The sequence below is a fragment of the Pseudophryne corroboree genome, chromosome 1 (genome assembly GCF_028390025.1).
Source record: "Pseudophryne corroboree isolate aPseCor3 chromosome 1, aPseCor3.hap2, whole genome shotgun sequence".
Classification (NCBI taxonomy): domain Eukaryota; kingdom Metazoa; phylum Chordata; class Amphibia; order Anura; family Myobatrachidae; genus Pseudophryne; species Pseudophryne corroboree.
The window spans coordinates 1,200,118,999-1,200,138,418 of record NC_086444.1 but is presented as its reverse complement, the minus strand read 5'-3'; positions in this window follow the sequence as shown (position 1 = coordinate 1,200,138,418).

The following is a 19,420-nucleotide window of genomic DNA, read 5'->3' as shown; positions in this document are numbered from 1 at the left end:
ACTGGGAGTAACTGGGCTGTAACTGGGAGTAACTGGGCTGTAACTGAGCTGTAACTGGGTTGTAACTGGGAGTAACTAGGCTGTAACTGGGAGTAACTGGGCTGTAACTGAGCTGTAACTGGGCTGTAACTGGGTGTAACTGGGCTGTATCTGGGAGTAACTGGGCTGTAACAGGGCGTATCTGGGCTGTAATAGGGCTGTAACTGGGCTGTAACTGAGCTGTAACTGGGAGTAACTGGGCTGTAACTGGGCTGTAACTGCGAGTAACAGGGAGTAACTGGGAGTAACTGGGCTGTAACTGGGAGTAACGGAGTAACTACTAGTAACTGGGCTGTAACTGGGTGTAACTGGGCTGTAACTTGGTGTAACTGGGCTGTAACAAGGAGTAACTGGGCTGTAACTGGGCTGTAACTGGGTGTAACTGGGCTGTAACACGGAGTAACTGGGCTGTAACTGGGTGTAACTGGGTGTAACTGGGCTGTAACTGGGCTGTAACTAGGTGTAACTGGGAGTAACTGGGCTGTAACTGGGAGTAACTGGGCTGTAACTGGGCTGTAACTGGAAGTATCAGGGAGTAACTACGAGTAACTGGGCTGTAACTGGGAGTAACTGGGTGTAACTGGGCTGTAAATGGGAGTAACTGGCAGTAACTTGGCTATAACTGGGTGTAACTGGGCTGTAACTGAGAGTAACTGAGCTGTAACTGGGAGTAACTGGATGTAACTGGGTGTAACTGGGCTGTAACTGGGAGTAACTGGGCTGTAACTGGGAGTAACTGAGCTGTAACTGGGCTGTAACTGAGCTGTAACTGGGAGTAACTGAGCTGTAACTGGGCTGTAACTGAGCTGTAACTGGGTTGTAACTGGGAGTAACTGGGCTGTAACTGGGAGTAACTGGGCTGTAACTGAGCTGTAACTGGGCTGTAACTGGGTGTAACTGGGCTGTATCTGGGAGTAACTGGGCTGTAACAGGGCGTATCTGGTCTGTAATAGGGAGTATCTGAGCTGTAACTGGGCTGTAACTGAGCTGTAACTGGGAGTAACTGGGCTGTAACTGGGCTGTAACTGCGAGTAACAGGGAGTAACTGGGAGTAACTGGGCTGTAACTGGGAGTAACTGGGCTGTAACTGGGAGTAACAGGGAGTAACTACTAGTAACTGGGCTGTAACTGGGAGTAACTGGGCTGTAACTGGGTGTAACTGGGCTGTAACTGGGTGTAACTGGGCTGTAACTTGGTGTAACTGCGCTGTAACAAGGAGTAACTGGGCTGTAACTGAGTGTAACTGGGCTGTAACTGGGTGTAACTGGGCTGTAACACGGAGTAACTGGGCTGTAACTGGGTGTAACTGGGCTGTAACTGGGCTGTAACTAGGTGTAACTGGGAGTAACTGGGCTGTAACTGGGAGTAACAGGGAGTAACTGGGCTGTAACTGGAAGTAACAGGGAGTAACTACGAGTAACTGGGCTGTAACTGGGAGTAACTGGGTGTAACTGGGCTGTAACTGGGAGTAACTTGGCTATAACTGGGAGTAACTGGGTGTAACTGGGCTGTAACAGGGAGTAACTGGGCTGTAACTGAGAGTAACTGAGCTGTAACTGGGAGTAACTGGATGTAACTGGGTGTAACTGGGCTGTAACTGGGAGTAACTGGGCTGTAACTGGGAGTAACTGAGCTGTAACTGGGCTGTAACTGGGCTGTAACTGGGAGTAACTGGGCTGTAACTGGGTTGTAACTGGGTGTAACTGGGAGTAACTGGGCTGTATCTGGGAGTAACTGGGCTGTAACAGGGAGTATCTGGGCTGCAGTAGGGAGTATCTGAGCTGTAACTGGGCTGTAACTGAGCTGTAACTGGGCTGTAACTGGGAGTAACTGGGCTGTAACAAGGAGTAACTGGGCTGTAACTGGGAGTAACTGGGCTGTAACTGGGAGTAACTGGGCTGTAACTGGGAGTAACTGGGCTGTAACAGGGAGTAACTGGGCTGTAACAGGGAGTAACTGGGCTGTAACTGGTTGTAACTGGGATGTAACTTGGAGTAACTGGGAGTAACTGGGCTGTAACTGTGAGTAAGAGGGAGTAACTGGGCTGTAACTGGGAGTAACTGGGCTGTAACTGGGAGTAACAGAGTAACTACTAGTGACTGGGCAGTAACTGGGTGTAACTGGGCTTTAACTGGGAGCTACTGGGCTGTAACTGGGTGTAACTGGGCTGTAACTGGGTGTAACTGGGCTGTAACTGGAAGTAACAGGGAGTAACTGGGGGTAACTGAGTGTAACTGGGCTGTTACTGGGTGTAACTGGGCTGTAACAAGGAGTAACTGGGCTGTAACTGAGTGTAACTGGGAGTAACTGGGCTGTAACTGGGTGTAACTGGGCTGTATCTGGGAGTAACTGGGCTGTAACAGGGCGTATCTGGGCTGTAATAGGGAGTATCTGAGCTGTAACTGGGCTGTAACTAAGCTGTAACTGGGAGTAACTGGGCTGTAACTGGGCTGTAACTGGGAGTAACAGGGAGTAACTGGGCTGTAACTGGGAGTAATAGGGAGTATCTGGGCAGTAACTGGGAGTAACTGGGTGTAACTAGGCTGTAACTGGGTGTAACTGGGCTGTAACTGGGAGTAACTGGGCTGTAACTGGGCTGTAACTGGGAGTAACTGGGCTGTAACTGGAAGTAAAAGGGAGTAACTACGAGTAACTGGGCTGTAACTGGGAGTAACTGGGTGTAACTGGGCTGTAACTGGGAGTAACTGGTAGTAACTTGGCTATAACTGGGAGTAACTGGACTCTAACTGGGTGTAACTGGGCTGTAATAGGGAGTAACTGGGCTGTAACTGGGAGTAACTGAGCTGTATCTGGGCTGTAACTGGGAGCAACTGGGTGTAACTGGGAGTAACTTGGAGTAACTGAGCTGTAACTGGGCTGTAACTGGGAGTAACTGGGTGTAACTGGGCTGTATCTGGGAGTAACTGGGCTGTAACAGGGCGTATCTGGGCTGTAATAGGGAGTATCTGAACTGTAACTGGGCTGTAACTAAGCTGTAACTGGGAGTAACTGGGCTGTAACTGGGAGTAACAGGGAGTAACTGGGCTGTAACTGGGAGTAACTGGGCTGTAACTGGGAGTAATAGGGAGTAACTGGGCTGTAACTGGGAGTAACTGGGCTGTAACTGGGAGTAACAGGGAGTAACTACTAGTAACTGGGCGTAACTGGGTGTTACTGGGTGTAACTGGGCTGTAACTGGGCTGTAACTGGGAGTAACTGGGAGTAACTGGGCTGTAACTGGAAGTAAAAGGGAGTAACTACGAGTAACTGGGCTGTAACTGGGAGTAACTGGGTGTAACTGGGCTGTAACTGGGAGTAACTGGTAGTAACTTGGCTATAACTGGGAGTAACTGGGCTCTAACTGGGTGTAACTGGGCTGTAACAGGGAGTAACTGGGCTGTAACTGGGAGTAATAGGGAGTATATGGGCTGTAACTGGGAGTAACTGGGCTGTAACTGGGTGTAACTAGGCTGTAACTGGGTGTAACTGGGCTGTAACTGGGAGTAACTGGGCTGTAACTGGAAGTAAAAGGGAGTAACTACGAGTAACTGGGCTGTAACTGGGAGTAACTGGGCTGTAACTGGGAGTAACTGGTAGTAACTTGGCTATAACTGGGAGTAACTGGACTCTAACTGGGTGTAACTGGGCTGTAATAGGGAGTAACTGGGCTGTAACTGGTAGTAACTGAGCTGTATCTGGGCTGTAACTGGGAGCAACTGGGTGTAACTGGGAGTAACTTGGAGTAACTGGGCTTTAACTGGAAGTAACTGAGCTGTAACTGGGCTGTAACTGGGAGTAACTTGGAGTAAATGGGTGTAACTGGGCTGTATCTGGGAGTAACTGGGCTGTAACAGGGCGTATCTGGGCTGTAATAGGGAGTATCTGAACTGTAACTGGGCTGTAACTAAGCTGTAACTGGGAGTAACTGGGCTGTAACTGGGAGTAACAGGAAATAACTGGGCTGTAACTGGGAGTAACTGAGCTGTAACTGGGAGTAATAGGGAGTAACTGGGCTGTAACTGGGAGTAACTGGGCTGTAACTGGGAGTAACAGGGAGTAACTACTAGTAACTGGGCTGTAACTGGGTGTTACTGGGTGTAACTGGGCTGTAACTGGGCTGTGACTGGGAGTAACTGGGCTGTAACTGGGAGTAACTGGGAGTAACTGGGCTGTAACTGGAAGTAAAAGGGAGTAACTACGAGTAACTGGGCTGTAACTGGGAGTAACTGGGTGTAACTGGGCTGTAACTGGGAGTAACTGGTAGTAACTTGGCTATAACTGGGAGTAACTGGGCTCTAACTGGTTGTAACTGGGCTGTAACAGGGAGTAACTGGGCTGTAACTGGGAGTAACTGAGCTGTATCTGGGCTGTAACTGGGAGCAACTGGGTGTAACTGGGAGTAACTTGGAGTAACTGGGCTGTAACTGGTAGTAATTGAGCTGTAACTGGGCTGTAACTGGGAGTAACTGGGTGTAACTGGGCTATAACTGGGAGTAATTGGGCTGTAACTGGGAGTAACTGGGCTGTAACTGGGCTGTAACTGGGAGTAACAGCTGTAACTAGGAGTAAATGGGCTGTAACTGGGTGTAACTGGGCTGTATCTGGGAGTAACTGGGCTGTAACAGGGAGCATCTTGGCTGTAATAGGGAGTATCTGAGCTGTAACTGGGCTTTAACTGGGAGTAACTGAGCTGTAACTGGGCTGTAACAAGGAGTAACTGGGCTGTAACTGGGTGTAACTGGGCTGTATCTGGGGTGTAACTTGGCTGTAACTGGGTGTAACTGGGCTGTAACTTGGGTGTAACTGGGCTGTTACTGAGCTGTAACTGGGCTGTAACTGGGAGTAACTGGGCTGTAAATGGGAGTAACAGGGAGTAACTGGGTGTAACTGGGCTGTAACTGGGAGTAACTGGGCAGTAACTGGGCTGTAAATGGGAGTAACAGGGAGTAACTGCGCTGTAACAGGGAGTAACTGGGTGTAACTGGGCTGTAACAGGAGTAACTGGGCTGTAACTGGGAGTAACTGGGTGTAACTGGGCTTTAACTGGGAGCTACTGGGCTGTAACTGGGTGTAACTGGGCTGTAACTGGGTGTTACTGGGCTGTAACTGGAAGTAACAGGGAGTAACTGGGGGTAACTGGGGTGTAACTGGGTGTAACTGAGTGTAACTGGGCTGTTACTGGGCTGTAACTGGGTGTAACTGGGCTGTAAGAAGGAGTAACTGGGCTGTAACTGAGTGTAACTGGGCTGTAACTGGGAGTAACTGGGCTGTAACTGGGCTGTATCTGGGAGTAACTGGGCTGTAACAGGGCGTATCTGGGCTGTAATAGGGAGTATCTGAGCTGTAACTGGGCTGTAACTAAGCTGTAACTGGGAGTAACTGGGCTGTAACTGGGAGTAACTGGGCTGTAACTGGGAGTAATAGCGAGTATCTGGGCTGTAACTGGGAGTAACTGGGCTGTAACTGGGTGTAACTAGGCTGTAACTGGGTGTAACTGGGCTGTAACTGGGCTGTAACTGGGCGTAACTGGGCTGTAACTGGAAGTAAAAGGGAGTAACTACGAGTAACTGGGCTGTAACTGGGAGTAACTGGGTGTAACTGGGAGTAACTGGTAGTAACTTGGCTATAACTGGGAGTAACTGGACTCTAACTGGGTGTAACTGGGCTGTAACAGGGAGTAACTGGGAGTAACTGAGCTGTATCTGGGCTGTAACTGGGAGCAACTGGGTGTAACTGGGAGTAACTTGGAGTAACTGGGCTGTAACTGGTAGTAATTTAGCTGTAACTGGGCTGTAACTGGACTGTAACTGGGTGTAACTGGGAGTAACTGGGTGTAACTGGGCTTTAACTGGAAGTAACTGAGCTGTAACTGGGCTGTAACTGGGAGTAACTGGGCTGTAACAGGGAGTATCTGGGCTGTAACAGGGAGTAACTGGGCTGTAACTGGGAGTAACTGAGCTGTAACTGGGCTGCAACCGGGAGTAACTGGGCTGTAGCAGGGAGTATCTGGGCAGTAACAGGGAGTAACTGGGCTGTAACTGGGCTGTAACTGGAAGTAAAAGGGAGTAACTACGAGTATCTGGGCTGTAACTGGGTGTAACTGGGCTGTAACTGGGAGTTACTGGTAGTAACTTGGCTATAACTGGGAGTAACTGGACTCTAACTGGGTGTAACTGGGCTGTAACAGGGAGTAACTGGGCTGTAACTGGGAGTAACTGAGCTGTATCTGGGCTGTAACTGGGAGCAACTGGGTGTAACTGCGAGTAACTTGGAGTAACTGGGCTGTAACTGGTAGTAATTTAGCTGTAACTGGGCTGTAACTGGACTGTAACTGGGTGTAACTGGGAGTAACTGGGTGTAACTGGGCTTTAACTGGAAGTAACTGAGCTGTAACTGGGCTGTAACTGGGAGTAACTGGGAGTAACTGGGTGTAACTGGGCTGTATCTGGGAGTAACTGGGCTGTAACAGGGCGTATCTGGGCTGTAATAGGGAGTATCTGAACTGTAACTGGGCTGTAACTAAGCTGTAACTGGGAGTAACTGGGCTGTAACTGTGAGTAACAGGGAGTAACTGGGCTGTAACTGGGAGTAACTGGGCTGTAACTGGGAGTAATAGGGAGTAACTGGGCTGTAACTGGGAGTAACTGGGCTGTAACTGGGAGTAACAGGGAGTAACTACTAGTAACTGGGCTGTAACTGGGTGTTACTGTGTGTAACTGGGCTGTAACTGGGAGGTTCTGGGCTGTAACTGGGAGTAACTGGGCTGTAACTGGGCTGTAACTGGAAGTAAAAGGGAGTAACTACGAGTAACTGGGCTGTAACTGTGAGTAACTGGGTGTAACTGGGCTGTAACTGGGAGTAACTGGTAGTAACTTGGCTATAACTGGGAGTAACTGGGCTCTAACTGGGTGTAACCGGGCTGTAACAGGGAGTAACTGGGCTGTAACTGGGAGTAACTGAGCTGTATCTGGGCTGTAACTGGGAGCAACTGGGTGTAACTGGGAGTAACTTGGAGTAACTGGGCTGTAACTGGTAGTAATTGAGCTGTAACTGGGCTGTAACTGGACTGTAACTGGGTGTAACTGGGAGTAACTGGGTTGTAACTGGGTGTAACTGGGATTTAACTAGAAGTAACTGAGCTGTAACTGGGAGTAACTGGGCTGTAACTGGGTGTAACTGGGCTGTATCTGGGAGTAACTGGGCTGTAACAGGGAGTATCTGGGCTGTAATAGGGAGTTTCTGAGCTGTAAATGGGCTGTAACTGGGAGTAACTGGGCTGTAACTGGGTGTAACTGGGCTATAACTGGGAGTAATTGGGCTGTAACTGGGAGTAACTGGGAGTAACAGCTGTAACTAGGAGTAAATGGGCTGTAACTGGGTGTAACTGGGCTGTATCTGGGAGTAACTGGGCTGTAACAGGGAGCATCTTGGCTGTAATAGGGAGTATCTGAGCTGTAACTGGGCTTTAACTGGGAGTAACTGAGCTGTAACTGGGCTGTAACTGGGCTGTAACAAGGAGTAACTGGGCTGTAACTGGGTGTAACTGGGTGTAACTGGGCTGTTACTGGGTGTAACTGGGCTGTAACAAGGAGTAACTGGGCTGTAACTGAGTGTAACTGGGCTGTAACTGGGAGTAACTGGGCGTAACTGGGAGTAACAGGGAGTAACTGGGCTGTAACTGGGAGTAATAGGGAGTATCTGGGCAGTAACTGGGAGTAACTGGGCTGTAACTGGGTGTAACTAGGCTGTAACTGGGTGTAACTGGGCTGTAACTGGGCTGTAACTGGAAGTAAAAGGGAGTAACTACGAGTAACTGGGCTGTAACTGGGAGTAACTGGATGTAACTGGGCTGTAACTGGAAGTAAAAGGGAGTAACTACGAGTAACTGGGCTGTAACTGGGAGTAACTGGGTGTAACTGGGCTGTAACTGGAAGTAAAAGGGAGTAACTACGAGTAACTGGGCTGTAACTGGGAGTAACTGGGTGTAACTGGGCTGTAACTGGGAGTAACTGGTAGTAACTTGGCTATAACTGGGAGTAACTGGACTCTAACTGGGTGTAACTGGGCTGTAACAGGGAGTAACTGGGCTGTAACTGGGAGTAAGTGAGCTGTATCTGGGCTGTAACTGGGAGCAACTGGGTGTAACTGGGAGTAACTTGGAGTAACTGGGCTGTAACTGGTAGTAATTTAGCTGTAACTGGGCTGTAACTGGACTGTAACTGGGTGTAACTGGGTGTAACTGGGCTTTAACTGGAAGTAACTGAGCTGTAACTGGGCTGTAACTGGGAGTAACTGGGAGTAACTGGGTGTAACTGGGCTGTATCTGGGAGTAACTGGGCTGTAACAGGGTGTATCTGGGCTGTAATAGGGAGTATCTGAACTGTAACTGGGCTGTAACTATGCTGTAACTGGGAGTAACTGGGCTGTAACTGGGAGTAACAGGGAGTAACTGGGAGTAACTGGGCTGTAACTGGGAGTAACTGGGCTGTAACTGGGAGTAACTGGGCTGTAACTGGGAGTAACAGGGAGTAACTGGGCTGTAACTGGGTGTTACTGGGTGTAACTGGGAGTAACTGGGCTGTAACTGGGTGTAACTGGGAGTAACTGGGTTGTAACTGGGTGTAACTGGGATTTAACTAGAAGTAACTGAGCTGTAACTGGGCTGTAACTGGGAGTAACTGGGAGTAACTGGGCTGTAACTGGGTGTAACTGGGCTGTATCTGGGAGTAACTGGGCTGTAACAGGGAGTATCTGGGCTGTAATAGGGAGTTTCTGAGCTGTAAATGGGCTGTAACTGGGAGTAACTGGGCTGTAACTGGGTGTAACTGGGCTATAACTGGGAGTAATTGGGCTGTAACTGGGAGTAACTGGGCTGTAACTGGGCTGTAACTGGGAGTAACAGCTGTAACTAGGAGTAAATGGGCTGTAACTGGGTGTAACTGGGCTGTATCTGGGAGTAACTGGGCTGTAACAGGGAGCATCTTGGCTGTAATAGGGAGTATCTGAGCTGTAACTGGGCTTTAACTGGGAGTAACTGAGCTGCAACTGGGCTGTAACAAGGAGTAACTGGGCCTGTAACTGGGTGTAACTGGGCTGTAACTGGGTGTAACTGGGCTGTTACTGGGCTGTAACTGGGTGTAACTGGGCTGTAACAAGGAGTAACTGGGCTGTAACTGAGTGTAACTGGGCTGTAACTGGGAGTAACTGGGCTGTACCTGGGTGTAACTGGGCTGTATCTGGGAGTAACTGGGCTGTAACAGGGCGTATCTGGGCTGTAATAGGGAGTATCTGAGCTGTAACTGGGCTGTAACTGGGAGTAACTGGGCTGTAACTGGGCTGTAACTGGGAGTAACAGGGAGTAACTGGGCTGTAACTGGGAGTAATAGGGAGTATCTGGGCTGTAACTGGGAGTAACTGGGCTGTAACTGGGTGTAACTAGGCTGTAACTGGGTGTAACTGGGCTTTAACTGGGCTGTAACTGGGCTGTAACTGGAAGTAAAAGGGAGTAACTACGAGTAACTGGGCTGTAACTGGGAGTAACTGGGTGTAACTGGGCTGTAACTGGAAGTAAAAGGGAGTAACTACGAGTAACTGGGCTGTAACTGGGAGTAACTGGGTGTAACTGGGCTGTAACTGGGCTGTAACTGGAAGTAAAAGGGAGTAACTACGAGTAACTGGGCTGTAACTGGGAGTAACTGGGTGTAACTGGGCTGTAACTGGGAGTTACTGGTAGTAACTTGGCTATAACTGGGAGTAACTGGACTCTAACTGGGTGTAACTGGGCTGTAACAGGGAGTAACTGGGCTGTAACTGGGAGTAACTGGACTCTAACTGGGTGTAACTGGGCTGTAACAGGGAGTAACTGGGCTGTAACTGGGAGTAACTGAGCTGTATCTGGGCTGTAACTGGGAGCAACTGGGTGTAACTGGGAGTAACTTGGAGTAACTGGGCTGTAACTGGTAGTTATTTAGCTGTAACTGGGCTGTAACTGGACTGTAACTGGGTGTAACTGGGAGTAACTGGGTGTAACTGGGCTTTAACTGGAAGTAACTGAGCTGTAACTGGGCTGTAACTGGGCTGTAACTGGGAGTAACTGGGTGTAACTGGGCTGTATCTGGGAGTAACTGGGCTGTAACAGGGCGTATCTGGGCTGTAATAGGGAGTATCTGAACTGTAACTGGGCTGTAACTATGCTGTAACTGGGAGTAACTGGGCTGTAACTGGGAGTAACAGGGAGTAACTGGGAGTAACTGGGCTGTAACTGGGAGTAATAGGGAGTAACTGGGCTGTAACTGGGAGTAACAGGGAGTAACTGGGCTGTAACTGGGTGTTACTGGGTGTAACTGGGAGTAACTTGGCTGTAACTGCGAGTAACTGGGAGTAACTGGGCTGTAACTGGAAGTAAAAGGGAGTAACTACGAGTAACTGGGCTGTAACTGGGAGTAACTGGGTGTAACTGGGCTGTAACTGGGAGTAACTGGTAGTAACTTGGCTATAACTGGGAGTAACTGGGCTCTAACTGGGTGTAACTGGGCTGTAACAGGGAGTAACTGGGAGTAACTGAGCTGTATCTGGGCTGTAACTGGGTGCAACTGGGTGTAACTGGGAGTAACTTGGAGTAACTGGGCTGTAACTGGTAGTAATTGAGCTGTAACTGGGCTGTAACTGGACTGTAACTGGGAGTAACTGGGTTGTAACTGGGTGTAACTGGGATTTAACTGGAAGTAACTGAGCTGTAACTGGGCTGTAACTGGGAGTAACTGGGCTGTAACTGGGTGTAACTGGGCTGTATCTGGGAGTAACTGGGCTGTAACAGGGAGTATCTGGGCTGTAATAGGGAGTATCTGAGCTGTAACTGGGCTGTAACTGGGAGTAACTGGGCTGTAACTGGGTGTAACTGGGCTATAACTGGGAGTAATTGGGCTGTAACTGGGAGTAACTGGGCTGTAACTGGGCTGTAACTGGGAGTAACAGCTGTAACTAGGAGTAAATGGGCTGTAACTGGGTGTAACTGGGCTGTATCTGGGAGTAACTGGGCTGTAACAGGGAGCATCTTGGCTTTAATAGGGAGTATCTGAGCTGTAACTGGGCTTTAACTGGGAGTAACTGAGCTGTAACTGGGCTGTAACTGGGCTGTAACAAGGAGTAACTGGGCTGTAACTGGGTGTAACTGGGCTGTAACTGGGGTGTAACTGGCTGTAACTGGGCTGTAACTGGGCTGTAACTTGGGTGTAACTGGGCTGTTACTGAGCTGTAAGTGGGCAGTAACTGGGAGTAACTGGGCTGTAAATGGGAGTAACTGGGAGTAACTGGGTGTAACTGGGCTCTAACTGGGTGTAACTGGGCTGTAACAGGGAGTTACTGGGCTGTAACTGGGAGTAACTGAGCTGTATCTAGGCTGTAACTGGGTGCAACTGGGTGTAACTGGGAGTAACTTGGAGTAACTGGGCTGTAACTGGTAGTAATTGAGCTGTAACTGGGCTGTAACTGGACTGTAACTGGGTGTAACTGGGAGTAACTGGGTTGTAACTGGGTGTAACTGGGATTTAACTGGAAGTAACAGCTGTAACTGGGCTGTAACTGGGAGTAACTGGGAGTAACTGGGCTGTAACTGGGTGTAACTGGGCTGTATCTGGGAGTAACTGGGCTGTAACAGGGAGTATCTGGGCTGTAATAGGGAGTATCTGAGCTGTAACTGGGCTGTAACTGGGAGTAACTGGGCTGTAACTGGGTGTAACTGGGCTATAACTGGGAGTAATTGGGCTGTAACTGGGAGTAACTGGTCTGTAACTGGGCTGTAACTGGGAGTAACAGCTGTAACTAGGAGTAAATGGGCTGTAACTGGGTGTAACTGGGCTGTATCTGGGAGTAACTGGGCTGTAACAGGGAGTATCTTGGCTTTAATAGGGAGTATCTGAGCTGTAACTGGGCTTTAACTGGGAGTAACTGAGCTGTAACTGGGCTGTATCTGGGCTGTAACAAGGAGTAACTGGGCTGTAACTGGGTGTAACTGGGCTGTAACTGGGGTGTAACTGGCTGTAACTGGGCTGTAACTGGGTGTAACTGGGCTGTAACTTGGGTGTAACTGGGCTGTTACTGAGCTGTAAGTGGGCTGTAACTGGGAGTAACTGGGCTGTAAATGGGAGTAACTGGGAGTAACTGGGTGTAACTGGCTGTAACTGGGCTGTAACTGGGTGTAACTGGGCTGTAACTTGGGTGTAACTGGGCTGTTACTGAGCTGTAAGTGGGCTGTAACTGGGAGTATCTGGGCTGTAAATGGGAGTAACAGGGAGTAACTGCGCTGTAACAGGGAGTAACTGGGTGTAACTGGGCTGTAACAGGAGTAACTGGGCTGTAAATGGGTGTAACTGGGCTGTAACTGGGCTGTAAATGGGTGTAACTGGACTGTAACAGGAGTAACTGGGCTGTAACTGGGCTGTAACTGGGAGTAATTGAGCTGTAACTGGGCTGTAACTGGGAGTAACTGGGCTGTATCTGGGAGTAACTGGGCTGTAACCGGGAGTATCTGGGCTGTAAAAGGGAGTAACTGGGAGTAACTGGGCTGTAACTGGGAGTAACTGAGCTGTAAATGGGCTGTAACTGGGAGTAACTGGGCTGTAACTGGGCTGTATCTGGGCTGTATCTGGGAGTAACTGAGCTGTAACTGGGCTGCAACCGGTAGTAACTGGGCTGTAACTGGGAGTAACTGGGCTGTAGCAGGATGTATCTGGGCTGTAACTGGGAGTAACTGGGCTGTAACAGGGAGTATCTGGGCTGTAACAGGGAGTAACTGGGCTGTAACTGGGAGTAACTGAGCTGTAACTGGGCTGCAACCGGGAGTAACTGGGCTGTAGCAGGGAGTATCTGGGCAGTAACAGGGAGTAACTGGGCTGTAACTGGGTGTAACTGGGCTGTAACTGGGCTGTAACTGGAAGTAAAAGGGAGTAACTACGAGTAACTGGGCTGTAACTGGGGTGTAACTGGCTGTAACTTGGCTGTAACTGGGTGTAACTGGGCTGTAACTTGGGTGTAACTGGGCTGTTACTGAGCTGTAAGTGGGCTGTAACTGGGAGTAACTGGGCTGTAAATGGGAGTAACTGGGCTGTAACTGGGAGTAACTGGGCTGTAAATGAGAGTAACAGGGAGTAACTGCGCTGTAACAGGGAGTAACTGGGTGTAACTGGGCTGCAACAGGAGTAACTGGGCTGTAACTGGGCTGTAAATGGGTGTAACTGGGCTGTAACAGGAGTAACTGGGCTGTAACTGGGCTGTAACTGGGAGTAATTGAGCTGTAACTGGGCTGTAACTGGGAGTAACTGGGCTGTATCTGGGAGTAACTGGGCTGTAACCGGGAGTATCTGGGCTGTAAAAGGGAGTAACTGGGAGTAACTGGGCTGTAACTGGGAGTAACTGAGCTGTAAATGGGCTGTAACTGGGAGTAACTGGGCTGTAACTGGGCTGTATCTGGGAGTAACTGGGCTGTAACTGGGAGTAACTGGGCTGTATCTGGGAGTAACTGAGCTGTAACTGGGCTGCAACCGGGAGTAACTGGGCTGTAACTGGGAGTAACTGGGCTGTAGCAGGATGTATCTGGGCTGTAACTGGGAGTAACTGGGCTGTAACAGGGAGTATCTGGGCTGTAACAGGGAGTATCTGGGCTCTAACAGGGAGTAACTGGGCTGTAACTGGGAGTAACTGAGCTGTAACTGGGCTGCAACCGGGAGTAACTGGGCTGTAGCAGGGAGTATCTGGGCAGTAACAGGGAGTAACTGGGCTGTAACTGGGTGTAACTGGGCTGTAACTGGGCTGTAACTGGAAGTAAAAGGGAGTAACTACGAGTAACTGGGCTGTAACTGGGAGTAACTGGGTGTAACTGGGCTGTAACTGGGAGTTACTGGTAGTAACTTGGCTATAACTGGGAGTAACTGGACTCTAACTGGGTGTAACTGGGCTGTAACAGGGAGTAACTGGGCTGTAACTGGGAGTAACTGAGCTGTATCTGGGCTGTAACTGGGAGCAACTGGGTGTAACTGGGAGTAACTTGGAGTAACTGGGCTGTAACTGGTAGTAATTTAGCTGTAACTGGGCTGTAACTGGACTGTGACTGGGTGTAACTCGGAGTAACTGGGTGTAACTGGGCTTTAACTGGAAGTAACTGAGCTGTAACTGGGAGTAACTGGGAGTAACTGGGTGTAACTGGGCTGTATCTGGGAGTAACTGGGCTGTAACAGGGCGTATCTGGGCTGTAATAGGGAGTATCTGAACTGTAACTGGGCTGTAACTATGCTGTAACTGGGAGTAACTGGGCTGTAACTGGGAGTAACAGGGAGTAACTGGGCTGTAACTGGGCTGTAACTGGGAGTAACAGGGAGTAACTGGGCTGTAACTGGGTGTTACTGGGTGTAACTGGGCTGTAACTGGGAGTAACTGGGAGTAACTGGGCTGTAACTGGAAGTAAAAGGGAGTAACTACGAGTAACTGGGCTGTAACTGGGAGTAACTGGGTGTAACTGGGCTGTAACTGGGAGTAACTGGTAGTAACTTGGCTATAACTGGGAGTAACTGGGCTCTAACTGGGTGTAACTGGGCTGTAACAGGGAGTAACTGGGCTGTAACTGGGAGTAACTGAGCTGTATCTGGGCTGTAACTGGGTGCAACTGGGTGTAACTGGGAGTAACTTGGAGTAACTGGGCTGTAACTGGTAGTAATTGAGCTGTAACTGGGCTGTAACTGGACTGTAACTGGGTGTAACTGGGAGTAACTGGGTTGTAACTGGGTGTAACTGGGATTTAACTGGAAGTAACTGAGCTGTAACTGGGCTGTAACTGGGAGTAACTGGGCTGTAACTGGGTGTAACTGGGCTGTATCTGGGAGTAACTGGGCTGTAACAGGGAGTATCTGGGCTGTAATAGGGAGTATCTGAGCTGTAACTGGGCTGTAACTGGGAGTAACTGGGCTGTAACTGGGTGTAACTGGGCTATAACTGGGAGTAATTGGGCTGTAACTGGGAGTAACTGGGCTGTAACTGGGCTGTAACTGGGAGTAACAGCTGTAACTAGGAGTAAATGGGCTGTAACTGGGTGTAACTGGGCTGTATCTGGGAGTAACTGGGCTGTAACAGGGAGCATCTTGGCTTTAATAGGGAGTATCTGAGCTGTAACTGGGCTTTAACTGGGAGTAACTGAGCTGTAACTGGGCTGTATCTGGGCTGTAACAAGGAGTAACTGGGCTGTAACTGGGTGTAACTGGGCTGTAACTGGAGTGTAACTGGCTGTAACTGGGCTGTAACTGGGTGTAACTGGGCTGTAACTTGGGTGTAACTGGGCTGTTACTGAGCTGTAAGTGGGCTGTAACTGGGAGTAACTGGGCTGTAAATGGGAGTAACTGGGTGTAACTGGGCTGTAACTGGGAGTAACTGGGCTGTAAATGGGAGTAACTGGGCTGTAAATGGGAGTAACAGGGAGTAACTGCGCTGTAACAGGGAGTAACTGGGTGTAACTGGGCTGTAACAGGAGTAACTGGGCTGTAAATGGGTGTAACTGGGCTGTAACTGGGCTGTAAATGGGTGTAACTGGGCTGTAACAGGAGTAACTGGGCTGTAACTGGGCTGTAACTGGGAGTAATTGAGCTGTAACTGGGCTGTAACTGGGAGTAACTGGGCTGTATCTGTGAGTAACTGGGCTGTAACCGGGAGTATCTGGGCTGTAAAAGGGAGTAACTGGGAGTAACTGGGCTGTAACTGGGAGTAACTGAGCTGTAAATGGGCTGTAACTGGGAGTAACTGGGCTGTAACTGGGCTGTATCTGGGAGTAACTGGGCTGTAACTGGGCTGTATCTGGGAGTAACTGAGCTGTAACTGGGCTGCAACCGGGAGTAACTGGGCTGTAACTGGGAGTAACTGGGCTGTAGCAGGATGTATCTGGGCTGTAACTGGGAGTAACTGGGCTGTAACAGGGAGTATCTGGGCTGTAACAGGGAGTATCTGGGCTGTAACAGGGAGTAACTGGGCTGTAACTGGGAGTAACTGAGCTGTAACTGGGCTGCAACCGGGAGTAACTGGGCTGTAGCAGGGAGTATCTGGGCAGTAACAGGGAGTAACTGGGCTGTAACTGGGTGTAACTGGGCTGTAACTGGAAGTAAAAGGGAGTAACTACGAGTAACTGGGCTGTAACTGGGAGTAACTGGGTGTAACTGGGCTGTAACTGGGGTGTAACTGGCTGTAACTGGGCTGTAACTTGGGTGTAACTGGGCTGTTACTGAGCTGTAAGTGGGCTGTAACTGGGAGTAACTGGGCTGTAAATGGGAGTAACTGGGAGTAACTGGGTGTAACTGGGCTGTAACTGGGAGTAACTGGGCTGTAAATGAGAGTAACAGGGAGTAACTGCGCTGTAACAGGGAGTAACTGGGTGTAACTGGGCTGTAACAGGAGTAACTGGGCTGTAAATGGGTGTAACTGGGCTGTAACTGGGCTGTAAATGGGTGTAACTGGGCTGTAACAGGAGTAACTGGGCTGTAACTGGGCTGTAACTGGGAGTAATTGAGCTGTAACTGGGCTGTAACTGGGAGTAACTGGGCTGTATCTGGGAGTAACTGGGCTGTAACCGGGAGTATCTGGGCTGTAAAAGGGAGTAACTGGGCTGTAACTGGGAGTAACTGAGCTGTAAATGGGCTGTAACTGGGAGTAACTGGGCTGTAACTGGGCTGTATCTGGGAGTAACTGGGCTGTAACTGGGAGTAACTGGGCTGTATCTGGGAGTAACTGAGCTGTAACTGGGCTGCAACCGGGAGTAACTGGGCTGTAACTGGGAGTAACTGGGCTGTAGCAGGATGTATCTGGGCTGTAACTGGGAGTAACTGGGCTGTAACAGGGAGTATCTGGGCTGTAACAGGGAGTATCTGGGCTGTAACAGGGAGTAACTGAGCTGTAACTGGGAGTAACTGAGCTGTAACTGGGCTGCAACCGGGAGTAACTGGGCTGTAGCAGGGAGTATCTGGGCAGTAACAGGGAGTAACTGGGCTGTAACTGGGTGTAACTGGGCTGTAACTGGGCTGTAACTGGAAGTAAAAGGGAGTAACTACGAGTAACTGGGCTGTAACTGGGAGTAACTGGGTGTAACTGGGCTGTAACTGGGAGTTACTGGTAGTAACTTGGCTATAACTGGGAGTAACTGGACTCTAACTGGGTGTAACTGGGCTGTAACAGGGAGTAACTGGGCTGTAACTGGGAGTAATTGAGCTGTATCTGGGCTGTAACTGGGAGCAACTGGGTGTAACTGTGAGTAACTTGGAGTAACTGGGCTGTAACTGGTAGTAATTTAGCTGTAACTGGGCTGTAACTGGACTGTAACTGGGTGCAACTGGGAGTAACTGGGTGTAACTGGGCTTTAACTGGAAGTAACTGAGCTGTAACTGGGAGTAACTGGGAGTAACTGGGTGTAACTGGGCTGTATCTGGGAGTAACTGGGCTGTAACAGGGCGTATCTGGGCTGTAATAGGGAGTATCTGAACTGTAACTGGGCTGTAACTATGCTGTAACTGGGAGTAACTGGGCTGTAACTGGGAGTAACAGGGAGTAACTGGGCTGTAACTGGGAGTAACTGGGCTGTAACTGGGAGTAATAGGGAGTAACTGGGCTGTAACTGGGAGTAACTGGGCTGTAACTGGGAGTAACAGGGAGTAACTGGGCTGTAACTGGGTGTTACTGGGTGTAACTGGGCTGTAACTGGGCTGTAACTGGGAGTAACTGGGCTGTAACTGGGAGTAACTGGGAGTAACTGGGCTGTAACTGGAAGTAAAAGGGAGTAACTATGAGTAACTGGGCTGTAACTGGGAGTAACTGGGTGTAACTGGGCTGTAACTGGGAGTAACTGGTAGTAACTTGGCTATAACTGGGAGTAACTGGGCTCTAACTGTGTGTAACTGGGCTGTAACAGGGAGTAACTGGGCTGTAACTGGGAGTAACTGAGCTGTATCTGGGCTGTAACTGGGTGTAACTGGGAGTAACTTGGAGTAACTGGGCTGTAACTGGTAGTAATTGAGCTGTAACTGGGCTGTAACTGGACTGTAACTGGGTGTAACTGGGAGTAACTGGGTTGTAACTGGGTGTAACTGGGATTTAACTGGAAGTAACTGAGCTGTAACTGGGCTGTAACTGTGAGTAACTGGGCTGTAACTGGGTGTAACTGGGCTGTATCTGGGAGTAACTGGGCTGTAACAGGGAGTATCTGGGCTGTAATAGGGAGTATCTGAGCTGTAACTGGGCTGTAACTGGGAGTAACTGGGCTGTAACTGGGTGTAACTGGGCTATAACTGGGAGTAATTGGGCTGTAACTGGGAGTAACTGGTCTGTAACTGGGCTGTAACTGGGAGTAACAGCTGTAACTAGGAGTAAATGGGCTGTAACTGGGTGTAACTGGGCTGTATCTGGGAGTAACTGGGCTGTAACAGGGAGCATCTTGGCTTTAATAGGGAGTATCTGAGCTGTAACTGGGCTGTAACTGGGAGTAACTGGGAGTAACTGGGCTGTATCTGGGAGGGCGCATTGTTGGACATTGTCGGCTATGCAGAGCCGTCCAGAATTCTGCACCAAGGATAAGGCTGGTGAAATTGCGCACTGATAATAACGGGTATTTTGGAGAGCGATGCCCGGTGCCCCCCCCCCCCCAAACGCAGCAGCATGTCAATCAAGACCTGTCCTGCACCTGCGCAGACCATGGGGACTACATACAAATTTGAATCAGACCCTTAGTTCCAGACAGGCAGTGCGGGAGCAGTTACACCCCACTTACACCCAGCTCCGCATCAGCCCCACTGTTACATAATAGGAACTTGGTGCAAATAAAGGTCAATTGTGGTATAAAATGTCAACATTCAGTATGTCAGCAAGATCATGATGTTGACATGACCAAAATGCTGACACTGTATGTCGACGGTCAGCATGTTGACGTAATATATATAGGGTAATTGAACGCTAACCCTAAGAATGACATGTACTGTGGACGCTGTGACTGTCGTCATTCACAATATTGACATTTGACCATGTCAAAATTAAGTCCCTGTTGACATTCTGTTGTTGACATTCTGAATGTCGATATAATGACTAGAGATGAGCGGGTTCGGTTTCTCTGAATCCGAACCCGCACGAACTTCATGTTTTTTTTCACGGGTCCGAGCAGACTCGGATCCTCCCGCCTTGCTCGGTTAACCCGAGCGCGCCCAAACGTCATCATGACGCTGTCGGATTCTCGCGAGGCTCGGATTCTATCGCGAGACTCGGATTCTATATAAGGAGCCGCGCGTCGCCGCCATTTTCACACGTGCATTGAGATTGATAGGGAGAGGACGTGGCTGGCGTCCTCTCCGTTTAGAATTAGAATAGATTA